At 40.7% G+C, this 14,833-nt stretch overlaps 1 long non-coding RNA gene across 2 annotated transcripts in view; it reads right to left on the minus strand.

Moving 5' to 3' along the window:
• LOC132360546 (uncharacterized) overlaps window positions 1-14,833 on the minus strand; it is a 60,262-nt gene that overhangs the window by 21,606 nt on the left and 23,823 nt on the right. For both annotated transcript variants that reach the window (XR_009501125.1, XR_009501124.1), the window contains exons 3-4: window positions 6,676-6,774; window positions 4,529-4,681 (exon numbers count right to left, since the gene is read on the minus strand). This is a non-coding gene — a long non-coding RNA (uncharacterized LOC132360546). The remainder of the gene's footprint in view (window positions 1-4,528; window positions 4,682-6,675; window positions 6,775-14,833) is intronic.

Consider the following 14,833-nt stretch of genomic DNA (forward strand, 5'->3'; position numbering starts at 1 on the left):
TCTACCCAGCAAGGATCTCATTCAGATTCGATGGAGAAATCAAAAGCTTTACAAACAAGAAAAAGCTAAGAGAATTCAGCACCACCAAACCACCACCAAATGCTAAAGGGACTTCTCTAAGTGGGAAGCACAAGAGAAGAAAAGGACCTACAAAAACAAACCCAAAACAATGAAGAAAACGGTCATAGGAACATACATATCGATAATTACCTTAAACGTGAATGGATTAAATGCTCCAACCAAAAGACACAGGCTTGCTGAATGGATACAAAAACAAGACCCATATATATGCTGTCTACAAGAGACCCACTTCAGACCTAGGGACACATTCAGACTGAAAGTGAGGGGATGGAAAAAGATATTCCATGCAAATGGAAATCACAAGAAAGCTGGAGTAGCAATACTCATATCAGATAAAATAAACTTTAAAATAGAGAATGTTACAAGAGACAAGGAAGGACACTACATAATGATCAAGGGATCAATCCAAGAAGGAGATATAGCAATTATAAATATATATGCACCCAACATAGGAGCACCTCAATACATAAGGCATCTGCTAACAGCTATAAAAGAGGAAATCGACAGTAACACAATCATAGTGGGGGACTTTAACACCTCACTTACACCAATGGACAGATCATCCAAAATGAAAATAAATAAGGAAAAACAAGCTTTAAATGACACAATAGACCAGATAGATTTAATGGATATTTATAGGGCATTTCATCCAAAAACAGCAAATTACACTTTCTTCCCAAGTGCGCACGGAACATTCTCCAGGATAGATCACACCTTGGGTCACAAATCAATCCTCAGTAAATTTAAGAAAATTGAAATCATGTCAAGCGTCTTTTCCGATAACAAAACTGTGAGATTAGAAATGAATTACAGGGGAAAAAACATAAAAAAAAACACAGACACATGGAGGCTAAACAATATGTTACTAAATAACCAAGAGATCACTGAAGAAATCAAAGAGGAAATCAAAAAATACCTAGAGACAAATAAATGAAAACATGACGATCCAAAACCTATGGGATACAGCAAAAGCAATTCTAAGAGGGAAGTTTATAGCTATACAAGCCTACCTCAAGAAACAAGAAAAATCTCAAATAAACAATCTAACCTTACACCTAAAGGAACTAGAGAAAGAAGAACAAACAAAACCCAAAGTTAGCAGAAGGAAGGAAATCACAAAGATCAGAGAAGAAATAAATGAAATAGAAATAAAGAAAACAATAGCAAAGATCAATAAAACTAAAAGCTGGTTCTTTGAGAAGATAAACAAAATTGATAAACCATTAGCCAGACTCATCAAGAAAAAGACGGAGAGGACTCAAATCAATAAAATTAGAAATGAAAAAGGAGAAGTTACAACAGACACCGCAGAAATACAAACCATCCTAAGAGACTACTACAAGCAACTCTCTGCCAATAAAATGGATAACTTGGAAGAAATGGACAAACTCTTAGAAAGGTATAACCTTCCAAGACTGAACCAGGAAGAAATAGAAAATATGAACAGACCAATCACAAGTAATGAAATTGAAACTGTGATTTAAAATCTTCCAACAAACAAAAGTCCAGGACCAGATGGCTTCACAGGTGAATTCTATCAGATGGCTTCACAGGTGAATTCTTCTCAAACATTCAGAGAAGATCTAACACCCATCCTTCTGAAACTCTTCCCAAAAATTGTGGAGGAAGGAACACTCCCAAACTCATTCTATGAGGCCACCATCACCCTGATACCAAAACCAGACAAAGATACTACAAAAAAAGAAAATTACAGACCAATATCACTGATGAATATAGATGCAAAAATCCTCAACAAAATACTAGAAAACAGAATCCAACAACACATTAAAAGGATCATACACCATGATCAAGTGGGATTTATCCCAGGGATGCAAGGATTCTTCAATATACGCAAATCAATCAATGTGATACACCATATTAACAAATTGAAGAATAAAAACCATATGATCATCTCAATAGATGCAGAAAAACTTTTGACAAAATTCAACACCCTTTTATGATAAAAACTCCCCAGAAAGTGGGCATAGAGGGAACCTACCTCAACATAATAAAGGCCATATATGACAAACCCACAGCAAACATCATTCTCAATGGTGAAAGACTGAAAACATTTCCTTAAGATCGGGAACAAGACAAGGTTGTCCACTCTCGCCACTATTATTCAACATAGTTTTGGAAGTCCTAGCCACTGCAATCAGAGAAGAAAAAGAAAAGGAATACAAATTGGAAAAGAAGAAGTAAAACTGTCACTGTTTGCAGATGACATGATACTATACATAGAGAATCCTAAAGATGCCACCAGAAAACTGCAAGAGCTAATCAATGAATTTGGTAAAGTTGCAGGATACAAAATTAATGCACAGAAATCTCTTGCATTCCTACACACTAATGATGAAAAATCTGAAAGAGAAATTAAGGAAACACTCCCATTTACCATTGCAACAAAAAGAATAAAATACCTAGGAATAAACCTACCTAGGGAGACAAAAGACCTGTATGCAGAAAACTATAAGACACTGATGAAAGAAATTAAAGATGATACCAACAGATGGAGAGATATACCATGTTCTTGGATTGGAAGAATCAACATTGTGAAAATGAGTATACTACCCAAAGCAATCTACAGATTCAATGCAATCCCTATCAAATTACCAATGGCATTTTTTACGGAACTAGAACAAAAAATCTTAAAATTTGTATGGAGACACAAAAGACCCCGAATAGCCAAAGCAGTCTTGAGGGAGAAAAACGGAGCTGGAGGAATCAGACTCCGTGATTTCAGACTATACTATAAAGCTACAGTAATCAAGACAATATGGTACTGGCACAAAAACAGAAACATAGATCAATGGAACAGGATAGAAAGCCCAGAGATAAACCCACGCACCTATGGTCAACTAATCTATGACAAAGGAGGCAAGGATATACAATGGAGAAAAGACAGCCTCTTCAATAAGTGGTGCTGGGAAAACTGGACAGCTACATGTAAAAGAATGAAATTAGACACTCCTTAACATCATACACAAAAATAAACTCAAAATGGATTCGAGACCTAAATGTAAGACCGGACACTATAAAACTCTTAGAGGAAAACATAGGAAGAACACTCTTTGACATGAATCACAGCAAGATCTTTTTTGATCCACCTGCTAGAGTAATGGAAATAAAAACAAAAATAAACAAATGGGACCTAACGAAACTTCAAAGCTTTTGCACAGCAAAGGAAACCATAAACAAAATGAAAAGACAACCCTCAGAATGGGAGAAAATATTTGCAAACGAATCAACGGACAACAGATTAATCTCCAAAATATATAAACAGCTCATGCAGCTCAATATTAAAAAAAAACAAACAACCCAATCCTAAAATGGGCAGAAGACCTAAATAGACATTTCTCCAAAGAAGACATATAGATGGCCAAGAAGCACATGAAAAGCTGCTCCACATCACTAATTATTAGGGAAATGTAAATCAAAACTACAATGAGGTATCACCTCACACCAGTAAGAATGGGCATCATCAGAAAATCTACAAACAACAAATGCTGGAGAGGGTGTGGTGAAAAGGGAACCCTCCTGCACTGTTGGTGGGAATGTAAATTGATATAGCCACTATGGAGGACAGTATGGAGGTTCCTTAGAAAACTAAAAATAGAATTACCATATGATCCAGCAATCCCTGGGCATTGGGTATATACAATCTGGGTATATACTGGGCATATACCCAGAGGAAACCATATTTCAAAAAGACACATGCACCCCAATGTTCATTGCAGCACTATTTACAATAGCCATGTCATGGAAGCAGCCTAAATGCCCATCGACAGACGAATGGATGAAGAAGATGTGGTACATATACACAATGGAATATTACTCAGCCATAAAAAGGAACGAAATTGGGTCATTTGTTGAGACATGGATGGATCTAGAGACTGTCATACAGAGTGAAGTAAGTCAGAAAGAGAAAAACAAACATTGTATATTAACGCATATATGTGGAACCTAGCAAAATGGTACAGATGAACCGGCTTGCAGGGCAGAAATAGAGACACAGATGTAGAGAACAAACGTATGGACACCAAGGGGGGGAAAGCAGCGGGGGGGTGGGGGTGGGATGAATTGGGCGATTGGGATTGACATGTATACACTGATGTGTATAAAATTGATGACTAATAAGAACCTGCTGTATAAAAAAATAAATTAAATTAAATTTAAAAATTAAAAAAAAAAAGAGAACAATGCCTACTTCAAAATTCTCAGTATTTCAAAGGTATGTTGGATTCAGAATTGGTGACATGAGAGACATTAGTGAATGGGAGTAGCAGGGTGATTACAGTGGCTAACAGGAACACCAAGTAGATCAAATCGTTCACACATACCCACTGAGTTAGAAAATACGACCCATGGTGCACCATCTGGACATTACCAAATCTGGCAAAAGACATCAGGACCCACCTATATTAGGTCAGTGCACTTCTGAACTTACCAGAAATTCAGTCTCGCCTATGAGGTGAAATTTGTCTGGAGGGGAGTCAGGAACCTAGGACACAGCTAATAATGAGAAACAACAAATTCTTCATTTGCTTTCTAACAAAATGCGAGAGCCATTTGCCACAATCCTTTCATCATGAGCAGTTATCTAAAAAACAAAGAGATTCAAAACCAAGTGGAGGATTAAATTAATTCATTTATTCATCTATTTTAATATCCTCTACACTTTCCCGTGGATTTTGACCAGCTTGTGACCCACTGGGTCCTCCACAGCTCTGATTGTTTCAGGAGCTCCTCCGGCCACAACGGTGTGCCGAAACCCCTTCCCTCCACAAGTACTTGGCCTTGCTGATGATGTCCTAACAATCTGCAAGAACAGTTAAACCGCCCTGAGAAATAACGGGCTGTTATGGCTTAATGTGCAGCTTATCAGAACTCAGATGATGAAAAGAGAACCAAAGTTTCTCTCTCTTTCTCCATTTCCATCTCTCCTAGACCTTGGTGCTCATTTCAGGCAAATTTCTCTCACATTTTTGTAAGGTGACTGCAACAACGCCAAACCATATACCCTCTCAGGAATAAGTCCAGCAGAGGAGGGCCATGTCTTCATACGCCAACATTCCCATCAAACGTATCTGATTGTGTTTAGGGTTGATCTCAGAATCAACCACTGTGACCTGAGAAATGAGAGATGCATGCACTGATCAGGTCAAGTATGGTTCAAGGAAACTGGTGGTCCCACAAACCCTTTCACAGTATCTATTAGGTTCTTACCTTTCAAACCACATATCTATGTGAGGCCAGGTTCTCTTTACATAGTTTAGCAAAACAACATAGCACAATGGATGAATGCAAAAGCAGATGTGAGAATCCAGCTGTCAATATAGAGCCAGCCATTAAAGAAAATGTGAAACAACGGCATTCTTCTTATTACTATTTTTTGTTTTAGAAAATAAGTTTTTAAAAAAAATATTATATCAACATTTAATGATTCGATATTGTTATTAAATGATTTTTGAATTAATTACTAAGCATTCTAAAATTTCTTGGTTCAAATTTCTAATAAGGTAAATATAAATAGGTATAATCAACATAAACAAAAGCTCTTTGCTGTTCTCAGTAACTTTTAGAGTGTAAAGTGATACTGAGAGCAAAAACTTTTAGTCTTGCTGCTACGGAATATTGGGCAGAGGTCGGGGTGTGTGGTCGAGGTGAGGTTGTCCCATACTGAAACCTGGGTTCATACCCACCCTGCTGCTCTCCTTTGACATTCTGTGAGGCCAGAAATCCAACCATGGTTTTTCTGGTATCAAGCTATTATTCTAGGCAGCGGATATTGGTCGTAGTCAACCAACATATACAACATCGTATTTGGTCACTCATCATGACCTCCGCAGAGTCTCAGAATGGGGGTTGTTTTACTGAGAGGTCAAATGAGGTTGAATTCAGTGGGCACTTTCCATGGTCTTTATTAAGACGCCTTAGAAGAAACTAAGGCACTGTGGTGATCACCGATACCTCATCTTTGTGTTCCACTCGGTCACAAAGTGAATCTTGCCTATGCCCTTGTTCATTTAGAAAACTGCAGAGTTTGGGAGCTCAGGAGTCAGCACTTCCAAATCTTTCTTCAGATGTTTCTGTTGTAACCTGTCCCCAGCCTGGCATTTGGGACTCACTTTAACTGATCCTGACTTCAGAAGCCTATGATGGAAATTGATAGTGTCTCGATATTGGGGCTATTCCAAGGTGAGAGGAAGTGGAGGTACCATTTGCCTTGGGAGCCCAAGACAACTCCAGCTACAAATACTTCTAATCATGCACCTATATCCTAGGAAAAACCTGTGTTAACTTGACCCAATCATCACCTGAGTGCACACAACTGACCTACCTGTCATTGTGACATTTTCCCGTTGAATGAAGGGAGAAATGATCAAAGGTTTTGGCTGAGACCCATTACATGGAATAAAAGACCTCAGTACATTGCTACATCCCTTGTGCCTAGAACAGTACCTGGTACCAATCAGATGTTAAGTAAAGTTTTTGAATGAATGAAGACACATAGATTGTATCAATTTTTCATTTTTGCATAATAAATTAATGAAAACTTAGCAGCTTAAAAACAACATATAATTATTATCTCACGGTTTTTGTGGATCAGGAATCCAGGCACAGTTTTTCTGGGTCCTCCACTCAGGGTCTCACAAGGCTGCAATCAAAGCGTTGGCCAGGCCGCATTCTCATCTAAAGGGTTGATTAACGGAGAATCTATTCCCAAATTCATTCAGATTATTGGAAGAATTTATTTCCTTGCAGCCATCAGGGTCCTTGGACCACATTTTGACAACTGCTTTACTAGAGTGCAAGTATTATACTATATGTTATTGCAAATATCCAAAAAGAAACACACGTTTACCTATATTAAGGAGGAATAGCAGAGGCTAATGAAACAACTGAACAGAAAGTACCTATGCCATGGTAAAACCATTTAACTCAGGTACTCAAAAGTATCACATAACAATTATACATATAATATATATATATATATATTATATGTGATCAATTAAAATGGCAAAAAATAATTTTATTACTTGTGTATATAAACATAGCTTCTGCATGAAGGGAAAATAACAAGGGTCCTTGGGGGTATGAAAGGTGAGAGAACCATTAGAATGGAGACTCACATTCTATAAATACATTTTATTAAGGAAACATTATTACCTAGGAAACAAAACCCTGACATACCTGATGAAGCAGGTATTTCAGCCTGGATGATATGCCCATCTTAGACAAGAGACTCAGAGGCCACCTGAATGGATGAAACTTACCTTAAACCTACTATGCATCCTGCCTCCTTCTAAGAAGCAGCCCACAATGAAGGATAACATCACGCTTTGAAGGAGTCGCTTGTGGCTCTGCTTCTACCTGCTATTACGTCACTCTTTGGGCCTCAGTATAACCTCTAAAATGGGGATAGTAATACCTGCCTTATGGGCTATTGTGAGGGTCAGTTTAAATAAAGAAATTGTTTTACAAATGAGAACTTTGAATTTGCTCTAGAATATGTTCAGTGTGAATATAAAAATAAGTTAGTTATCTCTCTTGGCATCTTAGTTTGTCCTCCATATATAAACATGGTTATTATTTTAACCCTCTCCGGTATTAAAAGACCAAAGTTTGATCCAATTGATACTGACTCCTCAGATTCCCGTTACAAGAAAAAATAACTGAGTTGTGCTGAAAATGTTCACTTTCCCTAGGCTTCATTAGATCCAGTGACACCATGTGCATCTGGAAGGCTTTTCTGTTGTCAGACCACAGCATTCCCCACCGTCCACCCATGCAGGAGCTTCAGCAAAGGCCCTAGGAAGCCCATGACAAGTACATGGGGTGACTTGCCAATAGCACATGCACTGACGTAAACACATGGTGCTTAATGTTGCTGCTTTGTTCCACTATAATCATTCCAACTTGTTTATACTAGTAAAAGTTTGGAAACAAACAGAATATCCTGAATATGGGACTGGATAAAAAACAATGGTATATCCTTACAGAAGAATACTATACAGCCACTAAATAGTATAAGGTACACTCTTGCTGCGGGCATGGAATATGTCCAAAATATATTGTTGCTGGGAAAGAGGTAATGGTGTAGAACACTGAATATAAAGTGTTACTATTTGTGGGGGGGGGGGGGGAAGAGGAGAGAAACACTCGCATCTATACTCATGTCAACAAACTTATAAATGTGTTTAACATGTGTAGATTATATAAAGACTGTAAAAGTATACCAAAAAAAAAAAAAAACTGAAAAATTATTGCGTCTGGAAAATAAAATTTGGGCCTATTAGACAAGGACCAGAGGAAGACATCCTTTTTACTAGATTTGCTCTCAACGTTTGAATTTACGTCTGCCATTTGCAGGTACAACGCATCTGTATTTTGAACGGAAAAAGTCAAATAGGCTACCTCAGTGTAGCCCTTTCTCAGTCGAGTAAGGAAAGGTCCCTGGTCATAGAAAGTTCAAACAATGAAGTGATGAAATAAAACGTAAATTGCCTTGGTGATGCAGCATAGAGCTGACCTCGAAACTCCCACCTCTCCCCTCGAGGCGGAGAAGCAGAGCGCCGCAGATATCCCTCCTTCCTCGCCCGGCCCTCCTTCCGCACATCACCACCTTCGTGATGGAGAGTTCGTGGTACACAGTAGGCGCTCATTATCTGAAGCCTACTTACTTATTATCCTGCGGTTTTCCTCAGTGATTGAAGGAGGCTTTTGAAAGTTCGAAGCCATCTCTAAGAACCCGGAGGTAAAAGTTCTGGTCCCTCTCGGCCCGCGGGGTCCAGGCGGCGCAGCGCCCCCTGCCGGCCAAGGTGGCGGCCGTGGGAACCCGCCTGCTAGAGCAAAGGCGAGGGGAGAGGTGGGGTCGCCCCTACTCCGCGGCCCCTCCTCTCCTGGCAGCGCCTTGTCCTCGGGCTGTGCTTGCAAGTCTGGGGTTTGTTTCTATGAAGGAAGCGGAGACCCTCGGGGTAGAGCCTCCAGACCCCTCTCAGAAGCCTGTGATCTGCCCGCGCGGTGGCAGAGGCTTTGGGGGTGAAGAGACTCGAAGGAAAACGCTGTGGACCCGGTCACTCGGGGCTCAGGGTCAGCACCATCGGAGTTTTATTAGAGCGGCCGTGCGCAGATCGGTCAGTGAGCCTGGAGAGCATCATCCCATGGTGGGAGCATGGCTTTCCCGAGCAGATGCCCACCGTCCCATCACCACAGTCGCGCGCACGCAAGAACTTGCTGACTCTCCGGGCCCGGTTTCCTTCAATCCTGCCCAAGAAGAGGGCGAGGAGGGAAGAGGGGAGAACTAGCCAAGAAAACCGGCAAGGCTGGAGCAAGGCGCGAGCCCAGCACGGAATTTCGCAGCAGCACCTGCCCTCTGCTGGCGGGAAGGCGCATTTACAGATGGCTCCGCGTTGCGGTCAAAGGCCCTCAGCCACCGGAGAGGCTGTGAGAGAGGCAGCCGGCTGGGTTCAGCGAGGGGTGCGGATTCCGGACCGGAAGCGTTAGAAGGAAAGACTGAGGTTCACCAAACAAAAGGGGATTGGATCACCAGCACTTGTCCTACTAGGAAAGGAGGTGTCTACACCAGACCCCTATTAGGCCTCGTGGGTGATCAGTGTGGAGCTTCAGTTGCAAAAGCAGCTGGTAAGGGCTGGCATGGAGCCTAAATCAGTCAGGGACCTTGACATCTCAGGAATATTGTGTCATGGCAACTGATTTGAGGAGGCTTATTCAGCAAACATTTCTTGAGTACCTATGTGTGAGACACCGTTAGAGGTATGTGGGATTCTTCAGAGAATACAGCAGACAAAAAGGAGACAATAAAAATAATAAATATGTAAGTTATATAGACAGGGTGATGAGCTCTATGGGGGAAATAGAGCAGGAAGGAGAATGGAGGGGTGGGGAAACTACGGGTAGCATTTCATTTATTTTTATTTGCCAGGGCAGCTTGTGGGATTTTAGTTCCCCTGCCAGGGATTGAACCCAGCCGCCCTCGGCAGCCAGAGTGCAGAGTCCTAACCACTGGACCACCAGGGAATTCTCTACCTGCAGCATTTTAAATTAGGGGTCATGAAAGAGCCAGGAGACAGTGGTGTCCCACACCCAACATGCAGATTGACACAACTATCTGTCTTGAGGGCATTGGGACTGATCTCACAATGCTTTTCACCCTTGTTTGTGTCACAAGAAGCCCCATTGCCAGGTCAGCCTCATCAAGGAGGAGGGAGTTATCAACCATGCCTGATGCTGCTGAGCCTGGAGAATCAACCCGATTGCGGTGGGGAGGTCTTACTTCAAATGCAAGGAGTGCCCCCTAACCCTTACTAATGATGCTGAGGAGTTAATTGAGGAAATTTACAAAGTTCTTGGCCTAGAAGAAGACTGTCTTGTCCAGGAGTGAGTAGGAAGAGGATACGCATCTGAGTCATGTTCTCTGTCCTAGAAGAGGGAATGGAGAGATAGAGAGTAGGGCATCTCTGTCTCACTTCCCTTAGTTACCAGTCCCTCCTCCTCCAGACTCCAGGCCCTCAGGACTCTCCCTTTCTCCTCTTCCTCACTCGTCTAAGTACTCATTTGAGAAGCTCACTTTGTCATACTTTCCTTCCTCTTCTGTATCGAGTTCCAGCTCCTCCCTCCTTACTTCTCTCTGTCCCACTACCTTGACTCTGCACGTTCTCCTGGAGATCTCTGCAGGTTGTACATAGACCCACCTTGTTTTTTAAATAGCCACGTAGTACTTATGGAATCCTTGTTTCAAGGAGCCATGTGTTTCTTTCCCAGTTCTATCTCTACTTTTCTGTGTCAGCTAGATAAATCACTCCACCATTCTGGTCCTCAGATGTTAAATGAAGGACTTGGAACAAATGTCCAAGTTCCTTCCAACTCAGACTCTTGTAATTCTCTGAATTCCTGATAAAGGAGTAGGGGTGTGTGTGTGTGTGTGTGTGTGTGTGTGTGTGTGTGTAGTGGAATGTCTACAGAAAATGCAATCCTCATTTCTGAATTTTTCTACTATGTAAATCTTATTTTTTTTTAAAGATTATACCTAAATCCAGAAGAAATAGCTCGATTACCTGAAATAAAATATATGTATGTATATGTGATGGTTAATTTTGTGTCATCTTGACTGGGCCATGGGGTGCCCAGATGTTCAGTCAAACACTATCTTGGGTATTTCTGTGAGGGTGGTTTTAGATGACATTAATATTGAAATTGGTAGACTGAGTAAAACAGATTGTCTCCCTAATGTGGGTGGGCCTCATCCGGTCAGTTGAAGGCCTGAATAGAACAAAAAGGCTGACCCTTCCCCCAAATAAGACAGAATTCTCCTGCCTGATGGCCTTCAAACTGGGACATCGGCTTTTTCCTGCCTTTTGACTCAAACTGAAACATCAGCTCTTCATGGGTCTACAGCCTGCCTGCCTGCGTTTGGATTAGAACTCCACCAACAGCTCTCCTGGGTCTCTAGCTTGCTGACTCACCCTGGAGAGCTTAGAACTTGCCAGCCTCCATAATTGCATGAACCAATTCCTTACTACAAATCTCTTTATATATATTTAATAACATTGGTTCTGTTTCTCTGGAGAAACCTGACTAATGGAGCATGTATATTTATTATTGTTATTGTTGCTTTACTCTTATCAAGAAAAACATTTAACTATTATATTGCAGGCAGCATGCAAATCCCTACCCCTCAGAACTGTTGTTTAATTGAGCAAGATAAAAGATCATCACAGAAGACTACAGGGTGATCTTAGGCCTCTGAGGCTGTCTAGATGTGAAGACTGGCTAACTGGCTAATGCACTTGGGGAAACCTGTCAGTCAGCAAACATTCATGGAGTAGTTCCGTTCTTGGCACTCTCCAGTGAGGCTCACCAACCTCTGGTCTAATAGGAAAACAGAAGGCCTAAAACTTATTAAACCTAAGAGAAAGCTTTGATGGGTGCTATACAGCCTAAAATATCTCAGCATCATTCACGATATTTATACCTCATGGAGTGTTGAAAATAAATGCAAAAAGGGTTGAAAATAACAAGAAAGCCACCACCTCTTTGATGCACCTATTTCATACAAGGCAATTGGGATTAAGCCTCACAATAATGCTGTCCAGTTGGTAACACTCCCTACACTTTCTAGTGTTTTCACCTGTGCTCAACATCCAGCATGACCCACCATCAGACTTAGGATGTCTGTGTATCCAGAAAGAATTTTACTGTTTCCCTGGTAGAAAAGGGAAGGCAGACTCCTTGAGTGAGGTCACATGGTTGGTGAATAGCAGAGCTGTGAGTCAAACTCTGATCTTTTTTTTTTAAAGCCCATGCACTTTAACAGACAAACAAGCTTGTTCCTCTCACGTGAGACTGAGGTGAAATAGGAGATAACGTTCCACACAGGAAAATATCCTGGCTTTGGAGAAAGAACATACCTTAACAATTAAGAGGCCCAAAATTAGCCTGAATGGCATCAAAAGGAAAGCCTTAACTACTAAAAATTATCAGCAGTAATGACGATTGTTGAGAAACAAGTGGAATAGCTCAAACTGAGAAACAAGACAATTAGGGCATAGACCCAGGTAAGCCTGACTGTTCATCTCAGGATTTCCCAGACATCAGATATCCTGCACCATAGCTCCATTCCATCTGTATTATTAATATTTCCTTTTTAGCAGCTCAGTTTTTCACACAGTTTTGTTCTAAGCAATAATATATATGAAACCACAGATTTGACACACTGATTATTCATCACGTTAAAATAAACCCATAACAATTAATACCTTAAATATTTCTCTGTGTACTCCTTAACATCAGTCAGCTCACTTCTCAGCAGTTATACACGTTTCATACTTTCATAAACAGCTGTATCTCGAGTTTTAAGTTGAAAAATTCTACCTGGAAAAATGCTTTCACAGAAGAATAAAAAACCCAAGGACACTAGAAAAAATGAAGCCCCAAATCAAAGATTTGGTCATATTCACTCAACTCTGTTCAAAAGAGAGGCTAAACCAAGCAGTGTTAAACAAGCAGTGTTTATAATTATAAAATGTTATTATCACTGCATTAGGAAAGCCGTGTGCAGAAAGGTATTGACAGTTGGCATCTCCCTTTCAGCAGGTTAAGGGCACACATCGCAAGAGTACCCTGGGGCTGAAGAAATTGCAAGCGCTAGACATCAGATGACTTTGAGAAACCCTGTGGCCAATGTCCTCAACAGTTGTTTTTACTACAATGCAGAAGACTGTTTCCCAAGACTATATCTTACAATGTCCCTGGATTACAAATAATGGCATAATGACATTGGCTGATAATTCAGTGGCTGCTGATGTGGTGATTAAACTAATGAAATAACAGAACAAGCTCACATTTAGCAGCGTTTTGATACTAAAGACAATATCATGCTGAGAATCCAGTATACTTTCAGTATGGGTTTGTATTAATTTCTTTTCAAATAAACAGATCCTCAGCCCAAGGTCTTTCCTGTCAACTAGGTCATTTGGATTTAATTTGAAGGCAATGGAGGGCAATTAAAAATGTGCAGAGGGAATCTATAGAAAAAACTATCAGAAAATGTGTTTGGGGATGTTCTCTGAATACAGTCTAAAGGAGAATGGTCAAGGATAGGGTAGAGTATCATCTAGACTTCTCTCAGGACACTTAACAAGTCTGATGGCTCATAAACACAAATGTCTACAGGAGCCAGATAGGTATCATCATTGAGTGAACAGACAGGATGGGAGTCAGGAGGGAGGAGTGGAATCAGGGAAGAGTTCTTGAGCTTTTTAGAAGTGGCAGTTGCTACTCTGCTCTAGCTGATGGTTACATGGCCACATTTTGGCAGGCTATTTTAAGGCAAACCAGGGATCCATATTTTCTATGTGAAAATCCCTGTTTGGAAAGGTTATCATCAACTCCAAAAATTATTTTTAAATTATTTTAAATTGTTAACAACAACAACAAAACCCACTGACTAGGCCAATCAGATCAGCTCTTGAGCCAGGTAGACTATGACTGGAGTATACGGGTTTTGCCTCATATTATAAACACTTGAGTACAGCCTTGCTGCCCACTGAGACACTAAAGCATCACAGAAGGGGTACAATATACCTAATTCACTTTTATACCCTCATCACCTATAAAAACGCTTCACACACAATATATATGAAAAAAAAAACGTGCTTAATAGTCAAAGGAATTAAGGAATTCCACAAAACAATATGACAAAATAGAGTGCTGTTAGCTTGGCCTTCAGTCCTGTCTAGGTCAACATTTGTGTCCATATTTATATAAGGACAACAGTGGTAACAGGATCACATTTTCAGATGAGAATATAGAAAGGTAATAAAAATTACGTGGATTAATTTTGTTGAAGGATTATAGTATGCCAGTTCAAGAGTCTAATTCCAATTTTTCTCACCTAGAAGCTGGACCAGTGATTTAACCTCTATCTCTTAGGACTCAGTCCTTCTCCACCTTTGTGCATTGTTCCACACCAATTCCTTCACCTAGAATGCCCAGCCTTTCCCTAATGCTGAGCAAACCCCTGCTTATCCTCACGGCCCTGCTCTGATGGAGTCTACTCCTGGAAGCCTTCCTGGACCCATCAGGGGAAGTAACTTCCTCCACCCCTTGAACTCCCACTAAGGCATGTTTATATAAGTGATATTACTTCTATCACAAAATCAGTTTCTCTACTTTCCACAGGCCACTTGGGGATCTAGACTACACTTCATGTATCTTGATATACCTTGTG

Source organism: Balaenoptera ricei, chromosome 2, assembly GCF_028023285.1.
Source record: "Balaenoptera ricei isolate mBalRic1 chromosome 2, mBalRic1.hap2, whole genome shotgun sequence".
Lineage (NCBI taxonomy): Eukaryota > Metazoa > Chordata > Mammalia > Artiodactyla > Balaenopteridae > Balaenoptera > Balaenoptera ricei.